This window comes from Solanum lycopersicum, chromosome 7 (assembly GCF_036512215.1).
Source record: "Solanum lycopersicum chromosome 7, SLM_r2.1".
NCBI classification, from domain to species: Eukaryota; Viridiplantae; Streptophyta; class Magnoliopsida; order Solanales; family Solanaceae; genus Solanum; species Solanum lycopersicum.
In genome coordinates, this window is record NC_090806.1 from 30,193,594 (window position 1) to 30,207,994 (window position 14,401).

Here is a 14,401-nt window from a genome sequence, read left to right on the forward strand (position 1 = left end):
TGGCTAATAACTAAGTTAAACCAAATTAATCATGACCAATGTAACTTTGAATTCATAACAAGGGTATGCCAATCATTGGGACAAGTCCCAACATACCCTTTTCAAATGAACTATGAAGTTAAGTAAGTACATTGAACAAAGTTTATAACGTTCATAAAGAGTGGTATAAAGCTACAAAATGACATTGAACAATATAAACGAAGTAATAACATAATCAAAAGATTAAGAATTATGAAAGTGACCAGAATGAGGCGTTAAAAAGAAGTGAGGGAAGTCTAACTCACTCCTAGATAATCCTGTTAAAGATACTCACATAAGAGGGTGCTAATAATCGTGAGCCAAGTCTCATTAACACCATGATTATAATGTAAAGTTAAATTCACATTTGATCAAGTAAATAAAGGGATGATCATTTATCCAAAGAGTTAAGTAAACCTCATAACTAGAAGCAAGCTTCCATATAACTCTAAAAGAAGTAAAGAAAAAGAACTTGAGCAAAGCACTGATAGACTAGAAATGAGATTATTCCAACACGTGTAAGCCTCATGAGATGAGGATACCCTCAAGGTGGATAAGTAGTCTCACATGATGTATGTTGGTTGAATTCTCAAAGAAGGTATTCGGTTCACTTTAGTCGTGAACCACCTCTTTTCGATGTGGGGAAGACACTGGACTATGTTTCACTTTAGCCGGTGAATCACCTCTTTTCGGTTTGGGCAGACACTAGATTTCATACTTAGATCACATGATATAGGTTCACTTTGATCGGGGTGGACCACCCCTTTTTGGTGTGGGGCAGACACTAGATTTCATGTTAGCTCGCATGATCTTAATGCTATAGATTTCTTTATGAAAGTAAGAAAGAAAGAAAACGAAATGTAATTTCAAGGTGAGCTATGAATGTAAGAGCTTAAGTATGTCAAATAATCTGTGGTTGATAAAAATGAAGTGTTAACAAGTTATTTGCTTGTGCCAAATCAAGATATATTCTCAAATATCTTCACGTTATGCAAATGATCAAATAATGGGCATAACCAAATAAAAATTGGCTTATAATGACTTCTTATATTATGCCATTAACGGGGAGTGAAACATATTGGCAAATCAATGTCCCACATTCTCCATAATATTAAAATGATTAAATAAGTGGCCTAGCCAATAAATATTGGCTTTTAAAGATTTCATGCCCAATCTAACAAGAATGGATAAAATAACTTGTAGTAAGGGTAGCCAAATCATTTCCTTAGTCTCTTGGATACTTACTTGATTCATTGTAGATATGGTAATACAATGAGTCATTGAACTTGTAAGTAAAACATAATATTAAGGATATTTTTGAACTACATAACAACAAGAAGAAAAAGACTGAAAAAATAAATCAAGTGTTGGGGAAGGAGCTTTGGGTTTTGGAGGAGCAAATTTAAAAATCTTTGTTTGAGTTGTTCTAAAATTATGTTCATGATTCTAAGGTATTATGTTCATATTTAAAATGAGTTGTGTGATTTTAATGCATTAAAATATGTCATATTCATACCATAATTCACAAATAATGAATTAAGAAAGTCTAGTGACTTCACATTCCTGAAATGGCATGTTGTTATAGGAAGAGCTTTCCTTGATCATCCATAGTCATTATGTGTATATGTGTATATACCCAATACATGGTACAAGTGTGTACTAACCCTATACTACTACTATTTAATAGGTGCAAGTTAAAGAGCAGATTGAAGACTCGTTGAAGCGGTTTGGATCAACGATCTCCAGACTTTAGTAGGTCATCTTGAATTCGAGGATGCTTCACATACCATTCTAGATTACTAATTTAGACTTAACAAGTGGATGTTGTCCCTAGTATTTCATTTCAGACTTTTATTCAAAGCTTTGTATTAAGGCTGTTTGGCAAACTATTAAGATATATTGATTTCATCATTGAATTGCTTAATTCGATTGTAGATGGTTGTTTAGTTTGAACTCATTATAATATTATTCTATATTGTAATCTTATGAAGTCTATGTATACTTCACTATGTTTTAAAAGTTTTAAATTTTCTGCAAATTTAACAATATAATTGTGATGAAAGCTAAGACGAGGATTATCTGCGACCTCTGAGAGGTTAACGTCGCCGGTTGCATTCCGATTCTAGAATTCGGGTGTGACAAACTTTGTATCAGATCATGAGGTTAAATTACCTAGGAACTAAATCTCAAAACAACCACGTTATGTAGTTTCTAACTTATGGTTATAAAGTGCGCCACAATCATGATTTAGAGACTAAGTGATGATAAGAAACCTCCCTTCTTCTACTCTTTATCATGCTATGTAGAGCTTTGACCATTTGAATCATTTTAGTGTCTAACTTCCTTCTTGTGTATACATGTAGAAAATGAACACAAGGAGAAACGCAGTCAAAAGAGTCGAAGAAGCAGCTTCTGGGGGCAACCAAGCTCCTCCTAAAGCCCCAGCTGCTAGAGTGCAAGTGCCTGTTAATCCAACTTTGTTGACGGATGGAGAAATAAGAGAAGCACTAGTTCAGATTGCCCAAGCCATCATTTCTCAGGCACATGCTACCCAAGCCACTAGAGAGGGTGCTCCTAGAGAGAACCCTTATGCTAGCACCATGGCTACCAGAATGAGGATTTTCACCAGAATGAATTCTCTTATCTACTTTGGGTCCAAAACCAATGACGATCCCCAATAGTTTATGGATGAAGTCTACAAGATTCTTTCTGCCATGGGGGTGAAAATGAAAAGGAGAAGGCTGAGTTGGCTTCATATTAACTCAAAGATGTGGCTCAAGTGTGGTACAAAATATGGTTAGATGGATGAGCACCAAAAGCAATCCCCATCACTTGGGACATTTGAAAGACTACATTCCTGGAGAGGTTCTTTCCAAAGAGCATAGAGAGGCTAGGGTTGAGGATTTCATAAACCTACGACAGGGAGGTATGTCAGTCAACAGGTATTCCTTTAAATTTTTTAAGATCTCGAAATATCCTTCTTCTCTGGTGTCCAATAGTAGGGATGAGATGAGTAGGTTTGTGACAGGTGTATCAGAGGATCTGGAGTATGAATTTCGGGAAGCCATGTTGCATGATAACATGGAACTTTGTAGATTGACGATACATGCTCAACAGGTGGAGGAGAGTCGTTGGTGAAAGATAGGTTGAGACCCTTAGATCAGGCTGGTTCTAGCTCTGGTAGGAGTTTTTTTGGAGTTCAGGACAGGCCCAAGTTCAAGAAGGGGCACCAGCGCTCAGGTAATCCTACTACTTCCAGGAACTCAAATGCCAAGGTGGACAAGTCTTGCCCCACAAAGGGCAAAGATAGAAATGCCTAGCATAGCAGCAAGCCTTTGGTAAATGTGGCCGTTTGCATGGAGGTGAGTGCATGGTAGGTACTAATATCTGCTATGGGTGCATCAAGAGTGGGCATATGGTCATGGACTTCCTACAGATGAAGAATCAGGCCATGAAAGATGCTCAGCCTCAGCCTAAACCTGTTGCTGTAGCCGAACCTCCCAAGAGGAACAAATTCTATGCTTTAAAAGGTAGATACGAGCAAGAGAAGTTAGCTGATGTGGTCACTAGTACGTTGCATGTCTTCTCTTTTCCTGTGTATGTATTGTTAGATCCAGGACCCACTTTGTCATTTGTTACTCCTCTAGTAGCTAGTAAATTTGACTTGCTTCCTGAGATCTTACACGAGCCTATTCTAGTTAGTACTCCTATATGAGACAACATTAGAGCTGGAGGAGTATATAAAGAATGCCCAATTAATATTCTTTGTAGAGTCACCCATGCTGACCTAATAGAATTAGACATGATTGATTTTGATATAATCTTGGGTATGGATTTTCTCCATAAGTGTTATGCTACAATAGACTGTTGAAATAGGGTAGTAAGGTTTTAGTTTCTAAATGAGTTAGAGCTGGAATGGGAAGGGCGTGGTTCAAATCCAACTAGCCAAATAATTTCCAATCTTATAGCCAATAATATGTTATATAAGGGGTATTTGTACCAATTAGTCAGAGTCAATGACTTGGAGAATGAGGTTCATTCCATAGACTTTGTGCCCATAGTGAATGAGTTTCAAGATTTCTTTCCCGAGGATTTACTAGGAACCCCTCCTGAATGAGAAATTGACTTTGGTGTCGACTTAGATCCCAACACCAAACCAATTTCCATTCCTCCCTATAGAATGGCTCCAGCTGATCTCAAAGAGTTGAAGTCGTAGTTAAAAGATCAACTTTATTAGGGCTTCATTTAGCTGAGCATATGCCCACGGGGTGCTCTAGTGTTGTTCGTTAAGAAAAAGGATGAAACTCTTATAATGTGTATCGATTATCCGCAATTCAACAAAGTCACTATAAAGAAAAAATACCCTCTACCCAGAATTTTTGATCTATTTGATCAGATTCAAGGTTAAAATTTCTTATCAAAAATAGATCTCCGGTCAGGTTATCACAAACTTAGAGTGAGACAAGAGGACACTCCTAAGCTAGCCTTCTGTACTAGTTATGGTCATTATGAGTTCCTTGTCATGTCATTTGGTCTCACTAATGCACCATACATATTTATGGACATTATGAATAGGGTCTTCCGTGAGTACCTTGATTCTTTTATCATAATATTAATAGATGACATCCTCATATACTCTAAGACCAGAGAAGAGCATGAACAATATTTTAGAATGACATTGTAAGTACTCAGGGAACATCAGTTGTATGCGAAATTCAGCAAATGTGAGTTTTGGCTGAGATCAGTGACCTTACTTGGTCATGTTGTGTCTGACCAAGCTGTAGAGGTTGATCCAAAAAAGATTATTGTAGTAAAGAATTGGCCGAGACCCCTCACTCCTAAAGACATTCGGAGTTTCTTGTGTTTAGTTAATTACTATAACAGGTTTTTTAAGGGCTTTTCATGTATTATTGCTTCATTGATACTGAAGAAAAAGGTGAAGTTTGAGTGGTCTGAAAAGTTTATAAGAGCTTCCAAGAGATCAAAGACCGACATACTTCAGCCCCAGTGCATACATTGCCGAGGAGTGGTGAAGGGTATCTGGTATATTGTGATGCTTTTGAGTAGGTTTGGGATGTGTTTTTATGTAGGGTGGCAAGGTGATTGCATATGCATCCAGGCAGCTGAAAGTCTACAAAAATAATTACCCTACCCATAATCTTGAGTAAGCTACTGTGGTCTTTGCGTTAAATATTTGGAGACATTATTTATATGGTGTACATGTTGATTCATTTACTGACAATAAAATTTTTCAATATGTTTTTACACAGAGAGAATTAAATCTTCATCAGGGAAGCTGGAGCTGCTCAAGGATTATGACATGAGTGTTCACTATCACCAAGGTAAGGCCAATATAGTGGCTGATGCTTTGAGCCGATTGAGCAAGGGCAGTGTGTCTCATATTGACGATGATAAGAAGGATTTGGGTTAAATAGGTACACAAATTGGATAGGTTATGTGTAAGACTGAAAGATACATCAAGTGGGGCTGTCTCAGCTCATTCCAGTTCTGAATTCTCATTTTTTGTAAATGTCAAAGCTAAGCACATCTCGACACAATACTCATGGAGTTGAAGGACTCAGTGTTGAGTAAGCTGAATGAGTCATTCTCCCCCGGAGGGGGGGGATGGTGTTATTAGATACCAGAGCAAATTATCTGTGCCCAATATTGATGATTTGAGGCCTAATATTATTGCTGAGGCTCATGGCTATAGGTATTTTATTCATCCAGGTTCTACCAAAATATATCATGATCCCAAGGAGATCTATTGGTGGGAAGGTATGAAGAGAGATATCTCTAAGTTTGTGCAGTAGTGTACCAAATGCAAACAGTTTAAGGACAAGCACCTTAAGCTTGGGGGTCTTACCTAGTCTATTGAGACCCATAACATGGAAGTGGGAGGCTATTAATATGGATTTTGTGGTTGGTCTGTCCAGGTCCAGGAAACTACATGATTCCATTTGGTTCATTGTTGACAGGATGACTAAGTCTGCTTACTTCATACTTGTGAAGTCTACTTACATGGCCGAAGATTATGCCAAGCTGTATATTGATGAGATAGTGAGGTGGCATAGGATCCCTTAATCTATCATTTCGGATAGGGGAGCCCAATTCACTTCTCATTTTAGGAGATCTTTCCAAAAGATCTTGGGTACACATGTGAATATCAGTATTTCTTTTCATCCCTAGATGGATGGACAAGCAGAGCGTACTCAAACCTTTGAAGACATGCTGAGAGCATGTGTTATTGACTTCAAGGGGAGTTGGGATTATCACTTGCCACTGATTGAGCTCTTTTATAATAATAGCTACCATTCCAGTATTGGGATGGAAACTTTTGAGGAACTATATGGTAAGATTTGTAGGTCTCCAGTTGCGTGGTTTGAGGTAGGAGAGTCTTCCATCCTTGGCCCCGAGATCATACAAGAGGCTGTGGAAAATGTAAGAATAATCAAGGATAGATTGACTACTGCTTATAGTCGTCAAACATCTTATGCAGATAACAGGAAGAGAGATCTTGAATTTGAGGTGGGTGATCAAGTCCACCTGAAATATATCACGCATTAAAGAGGAGTTGAGATTTGGTAAGAAAGGGAAGTTGAGTACGAGGTATATAGGTCCTTATGAGATCTTACAACGAGTAGGAAATGTTGCCTACGAGCTGAAGTAAGCAAAAGACTTGGCTTCTGTGCATCCCGTGTTTCAAATTTCAATACTTAAGAAATGTTTAGGTGATCCAACATCCATCCTGCTTGTTGAGGGGTTAGGAGTTGATGAGAACATTTATTATGAAGAGGTTCCGTTAAAAATCTTAGATTGCCAAGTGAAGCGACTGAGGAACAATTAGGTTGCCACCGTGAATTAATTTTGGGGGAACCACCTTGTTGAAGGAGCGACATGGGAGGCCTAGGACGATTTGAGATCGCGTTACCCTCACTTATTCAGATCTTGAGGTTAGATATACTCTTCCTAAGTCTGGTTTTGTTTAAGAAACTCTGAGTTATTAGTGCATTACTCGATTTTATGTTTTATGTCCATAATCGTGTGTCTTACACTTGCACTATATGAGTTAAAATGAGTTCATGCTTGCATCATGTTTCTGTTTTTGTATAGCGTAGACATGATTTATGTGTTGCTTGAGTTGTGATGTACATTAAGTTAAGTGCGATTGAGAAGGAAGTTCTTCAACCTCAAATATGAAGCTTTAGATAAGCTTGAGAAATATGCATTATCCAGACTAAGTGTGAATCAGAAATTCACAAAGAGTAAAGTCTCAAGTATATTAATGTGTTTTTGAAATTACCCTCTTTGATTTAAAATGATGTGTAATGTCATTCAGGGAGAATGTTCCTAAGGGGGAGGATATAATGTAACATTCCAGAAAATGTACTCGTCTCATGAAGAGCCTATTAGTTTTGAAGAATAGGTATTGGGGTACATAGTCATCCCAATGCCCAATATTTAGAAATATTGGGCATATTAGAAAATATTGGCTTAAAGGGTGTTAGCCAATTTTCTATGTATTAACAAGCTTGTCCTAGAAATGTACCTGCAATAAAGACCCTAAGCTAAAATTCATCATTTTCATCATTCACATAATAAGTGTGATGCATCCATGTGTCAAGCCTTGGCACCATAACACATGACCAATTAAAATGGGCATGTAGATTATGAAGTGCCAAAAGACATAGTGAGGATCCTTGGGACAATAAGTAAACATTCCAATTGAATCATCAAGAATAGTTAGTTAGGAAAGTACAAGCAACACATGTGAAACTGGTCGGGGGGGGGGGGAAGGACCACATGACCACCCCAACCGAATTTGGGTAGGGTAGTTAGGGGCAGGCGTGCACACGTGTCCATCCATATGGGGCCCAACTCCCTAACCAACTTTAGTCTCTAACTAACTGACCGAAATGACTAACTAACCTATGACAAACCAAAAATAACTAACTAAGGGAACCGACAACCTAAGACCTAGTCGGGTGACACCAAAGCGTGTAACTAACTAAGAGACAACCTAGTTCCTAACCTAGGATGGTCCAAAATGGTTAGTTATAGTCCTAATGACTTAGGGGTACTTTAGTAATTACCCTATGTCACTTAATCAATTAAATTAGCAATTTAATGAATTGATTAGAAATAATTATGTTGGCTGAATCACTTAGGAAAATTTAAGATTTGATTAAGTCAAATGCTCTCCTATTTTAGTCAACTTAGGAGGGGAATTTTAGTAATTAACTAATTAATTTATCTAATTAACTTAATTATCCTAAGTTGAATTAGTCAAGATCAGTTCCTAAGGCTTAGAGTCACATTAAAACACTAGGAAATTCACGACTCAAAACAGTATGCAATCGTGAGAAAAATAGTTAGCAAAACATTCTCTTAGGCAATATTAAGGTATTCTTCAAGGTTTTCGGGCAAGGTGATCTTCGTAGATTCAATTCTACATAAGGTATGGGTTTTATCTCCTGAGATTCTTTCTCCAAGAGTCCTTTCAAACGTTTTGAATTCATGAATGTGAAAACTAGGGTCGTTCCCAATGATATTGTTGAAAGTCAATCTCCTTAGTTATCCTTGTTTCTATAAGTATATAGATGTAATCTCGAACATGTTGTTGGTTTGTGGTGCTAAATGATCATTATGTTTAGGTTCTTGATTTTTAATGACTAATGAGGCCTATATACTTGATTCATGTGATTAGGGTATTAGTTATACGAAGAAAAGAATGATGTAATGCTTAATTGTGTCCGAGAATATGAAGTGTGTGAAAAGTCAATTAATACGCTCAAACTTTACTTCCCTAAAGAAATATAAGCCGCCGTATCAAGTAAAGAACCCAAATGTTAGGTTGGGGTCGATCCCATGAGGAAAATGGTTTAGACTTAACTTTAATCTACGATTACTTCTATTTAGTCAAGTCCTTTCCGGAAACAAAAAGTCAAAGGGGGGATTTTGTGTAACAAAAATAATTAATTAAGTCTAAGTAAACTAGTAGCTAGTTCAAATATTTAATGTTTATCAAATGATGAGATAAACTAGGGTGTAAGTGTTCCTCATAGGTTCATAATGTAGTAATCCTAGCTATGACAATTCTTTCCTAGTATCTTGCATGGAAAGTGGTAAGTTATGTATTCCTAATTCCTTGGTCCGGCAACTAGTGAATTTCACTCAGCACCTTGGTCCGTCTATGTGTGTGTAATTTACTAAACCTTACGTTTTACCTCGTATTAAGCATCATAATATATGTATGACTTAGTTATAATTCTTTTCTTATTATCTACCTCCTTAATCTGGCAAGTAGCAACAAGGTGAGTTCTGACGTTGGCCACTGCTAAAAAGACTTTTAAACAAAAGAATTATTAATACATGCAAGACACTATTCTAGAATTATTATTTTAGCTAGTTCTACTTTGTTAGTTACCCATGGTTCCCACAACCCTAGTTGTGGATTTAGTTACCCATGTTGAGAAATACATAATTCATATTTATTAGACAATAATTCATGTAATTACTTTAAAAAGTTTTAAGAAAATCCAGAAAATCATTTGAATTAATCAAAATATTGTAAGAATCGATTCCGGAAAACTGAAATTTTCCACAACCCAAAGTTCAACAACCAACAATACAAATCTAAAAATTAACAAAGATTCTAACCCCAAAAATGAGGTTTTTAGTCCTATTTATAATAAAATAGTCCTAAAAATAAAAGGAAACCTAAATAAGGAAAACTTTTGTCCAAAATGCGTCTCGTGTCGACGACCACACAAACGGATCATCGACGCCTCCGTGGGTAAATACTTTAACTCTTTTTTAGCTGCTATCTTCTCTATCATTTTGTAACCATCGATGGGCCCAAACTAAGGTTCGTCAATGGACCTACGGTCCGTCGATGGCCTTCGTTGCTCCATACTTATAATCTTTTCAAAATAAGGTACTAACACCAATAGTTTACCAGGACGGTCCATCGATGAGATGAAAGAACGTCATCCCTTTCATAGCCCCACACTTAGTCGAAATTCCCCGATATTTCCTTAGAAGCATGAATCTTCAAACGACGGTTTCCACCTACGGACTGTCGATGGCTCCGTAGGTCATCACTTCTACAAATTTCAGCATAGTATTCAGCGGTTTTGTTCTTGACAATTTTCTTAAAAACAATGAGAAAAGTACATTAAAACTACTTCAAATAGGACTTACACACACTAAACTTAAGGAAAGAGCATTGAAAGTACTGTGATACCATGATACATCAACACCCTCAACTTAAATTCTTTGTTTGTCCTCAAGCAACGCAATATGACTCACCACAAAAACCTTTGTACAAAAGTATCCTTATTTTAGCTTTCTCAATCATCTGGCTATCAATCCCGATTAGTTTCATTATGTTCATGCATGATATCACTATTAGGCTCTCTCATGTGGATCAGACAATGACATAGACTCACCACGCAGCGATACCTCTCCTCTTTTATCTCTCACCAAGGTGCCAACTTTCCAGTATTGCAACTAGTGTCCTTTGTTTAAAAACAATATCCTCCTTTTTGACACAGTGATTTCAGTTTGAATATAAGGATTATTTTTTTCAACACTCGCTCTCAAAACAACTTCTCACCTCATTGGTACTTTGTCGCCGTAGGCTTGCCCTTATTTTCACTACTTTAAGTTCACCGTATTAGACTCTAAGGATCACGATAGGACTTTCTTAGACTGTAACGTAGGCTCAGGGTTAGGTAGGGTATATTTGGATGCATTTTAATGACTTGTTGCCTCCTTGACATAACGGCTAAGCATCCTACCTTTTTCGTCCTTTATTCCACCTTACTCTTAATTTTATTATATTCTTTTGCCTTGATTTTCTCCTTTTTTCTCCTTTTGTGTAAATGACTTATTTTATTTTATTTGTTTCAAAATTTTCACTTGATTTCAACTTTGCTTGAGTTACTTTTATTTTCTTCTTTCTCTCTCTTTATTCTTTCAACCCCATTTTCCGGAGCATTCCTCATAATAGTCACCCTCAACTCATGGCTTTGCCATGAGTCAAGGTACACATTACCCAAGGTTGAGTTAGGGCCAAGACGAGGTTGTTTTCTGCATTAGCGACCCTCAAGTTATGCTTTTGGCATAAGCTGAGGAACACATGTCCAAGGAAGGACCAGGGACAATACATTGTTCCTAGAAAAGATAAATTTGGGTAGAAAAGAAAGGTTCATTTTAGGCTCAAATCATTTGGATCAAGAAGGGTTTAATTTCATTTGGTTTTCTTTTATCTAAGTTAAAGATTTGATATCTTTAAAAAATGATCTATGATCCTTTCCTAATTGTCTATCACAAATTACTTTTAGCAGGATGACCTGAGTAAGTTCTAGCTTAGTACCAATGGTGGAATATTCAACTTTCACATTCACTTAACACCTCACTACCCTACCAGATTATCAGGCACCTAGTTCAATCTTTTAAATTGAGGGTCATGTAGTGGTGTATCTCTTTGTTATTCTTAAATCCACACATTCATCATTCATTATGCCTAATCATGAAAGCATTTTCTTTAAATAAGGATATCATTTTATTTAGCCATAATGCTTCAGATGTTATATCAATAGTATGTACAAGAGATACTAATGTGTCGGTTCAATGTTAAAATAACAAGTCTCTTGGGGAAAAAGAACACAGGCAAGAAAACCACAAGAGAGGATCACGAGTTGGGATATTAAGACTTCACCCCAGAACTCTCTTTCCATTTACCCTACCCCAACAAAAGAGCATGAAATTTTCCCCAATACATAAAAAATACATAGCACCGATGATCTACAAGATGGCATATCCGGTTTCCCGGAACTCGCTCCCTCTGTAATAGAGACACCATCAGTAGTGTCCATAGCAATAACAACACCCTCCGTAGTTTTCATCTCAACATCAGCAATCCTGGAGCTAGATGCCCTAGCAGCCACCTCCTGAGCCCTCATCTGCCAGCCCTCCTTATCAATCAACGAGGCTCTCCTCACAACCTCAAACTCAAGATGATCTCTCTTCCTAGCTCGAGTCTTATCATCTTCTCTAGATCGGTAGCTCTTCGTTTGCTGATGTGGCTGAGGTGATGGCGCATCAGTGGTGGAGAACAATGCAGCCATCACTATATCCTCTGCAGGCTCCACAGATGGGGCCTCTAACTCGGGCACCCAGGCCTCCATTATGTCATCCATATCTACTCTCAGACTTGACACAACACCCTGGAGATTCGTCAAATCTACAGTTGGGGCTGTCTGGTTGAGAATCCTCAACTCAAATGCGTTAAGGCGCTGGTGGACCTCCATAATTTTCCTCTCAATCTGCTGGGCCATCTTCTTCTCGATGCGATCCGCTACCTCAACAATAGACTTTTGCATCCAAGGCTGGATGTGATGCAGAAGTGTGGCCATTTGGGCCTCTAACTTATGGACCCTAGCAAGTCGGACTAGTGCTGCAGATGGAGTAGAGAGGGAGGAGCTTAGAGCGGTGCTAGTACCAAGGATAGACTCAACATAGGTGGTGTCGGTAGGCTCTGATGTATCTTGATTAGCCCTTTGGGCTTGCTCTTCCGTGGCTTCCAAGTTCTCACTGAGCAGCTGCACCTCTGCTCGGCGCCCTCTTTTGGGAGCCAGCTGATTGGACTCATTTTGGATGTGACCGATATCCAATATGCTAGTCGGGGTCTTAAGCACATCAACTTGCCACACGGGTACTCCAACAGAGCTGCACAACTCAAATATCATGCAAGGGAAGGTGTATGTAGTGGTGGCCTTGAAGGCCCTCTCATGAATGATCGCCTGTAGTAGTCATGCGAAATCCACCTCAAACCCAGTAACCATGGAAGCTATCAACACTATTTTATCCCACGCGGAGAGACACTGATGGACCAATAGACATAAGAATTTGTCCGTGAATGTGAGGTTGGACTTCTTTATTCCTTCTTTGGGTTACAACACCTAATCAGCACCCTCGCCATCCACGGAGATGTTCTAGGCTATCCACCTCTTGGTGGTCTCTCGCACCACTCTCTCACACTAGAAATGGCCGTCCTTTACCAACTTCCACTGATATTCAAACTCGGAAGTTAGGGAGGCCCTGGTGGCATCGCTGTTAGCACCATATAAAAACATGGGAATGGTAGGCAAGGAGATATCCACCCGGTTGCCGCGGACACGAACATCCTCAAGTGGTGCTTGTTTGGCGGGGTTAGCCCGCTGTCCAAACGGGCCCTGAGAGTCGCCACATAAGATGCGTAGAACTCTCTCACAACTTCCTCACTGTAACGGCCCAAGCTCCTAGCCGTCCACTCTAGCCGGTGGCGGGTGAAAAGGTCATTTGTAGTTTGCATAGTGCAAAGACTCTCGGTACGAACTCTTTGCTCGACTGTTAGAGTCCGAGTCATGACCCTTTTGTCGTTGAGCAGCTTCGCATCGCTGTATATCCGTTATTGGCCCTCGACACACCACCGGTTGGGCTAATCAACAGCCAGTGCGAGGACGTCGGTCAAGGGTGCTGGAGTAGAATCCACACTGCCAGCCTCATCAGACGAGATAGAGTGGACCGATGAAGATGGAACAGTGGCATCATGTGAAGATGACACTTCCTCAAACCTAGACGCCTCCTCAGAGCCAGATGCTCCCTTAGAATCTTCAGCTGACCCAGATGGTGTGTCGGTCAGTATGCGCTCCTCATCAGACTAAGAGGAAGTTAGTACACTGGATGCCACCTTCTGGGGAGTTCCCCGGGTGTTCCTAGCAGCACTTATAGGTGTACGGGTGCTTGGTTATATGTATTCTGGTTTATGATCATCGTCCGAGCCTATTACCATCCGGCGTGATGGGGAAACAGACTTGGAACGTTCTCTGGAGTAGACTAAGTCTGGCTTAGGGGCCATTGGTACTTGCAAAAGATAGTTATTAGCTTCAGTGTGAACATCTGTCATGCCCAACAGAAGCAAGACCAAACTTAGAAACACAAAACACAGTCAAGTTCAGAATTGCAAAACTGACCAACGGGAATATAGATGGTCCATCGATGGAATGACGGTCCGTCGGTGAACACTTGAGCAAAAATTTGGAAAGTTGCAGGATTAAAGATTCTGTTAGAGACGACGGACCTGCAGAAAGGTCCGCCGTTCAAATGATGGACCATCGACAACCCCTGGGGGTAGACACTTAGACTAAAATCTAGGGAACACTTAGTAAACAGGGTTCTGTTACAGATGACGGACCTACAGGACAGTCTGTTTTCCAAATGAAAGACTGTCGACCACCCTCATAGGTAGATACTTAGAAAAAATTGGAGACCCCTCAGAAAATAAGGTTCTGTTACCATCGACGGACCTGCAGGATGGTCCGTCGATCTGTCGACG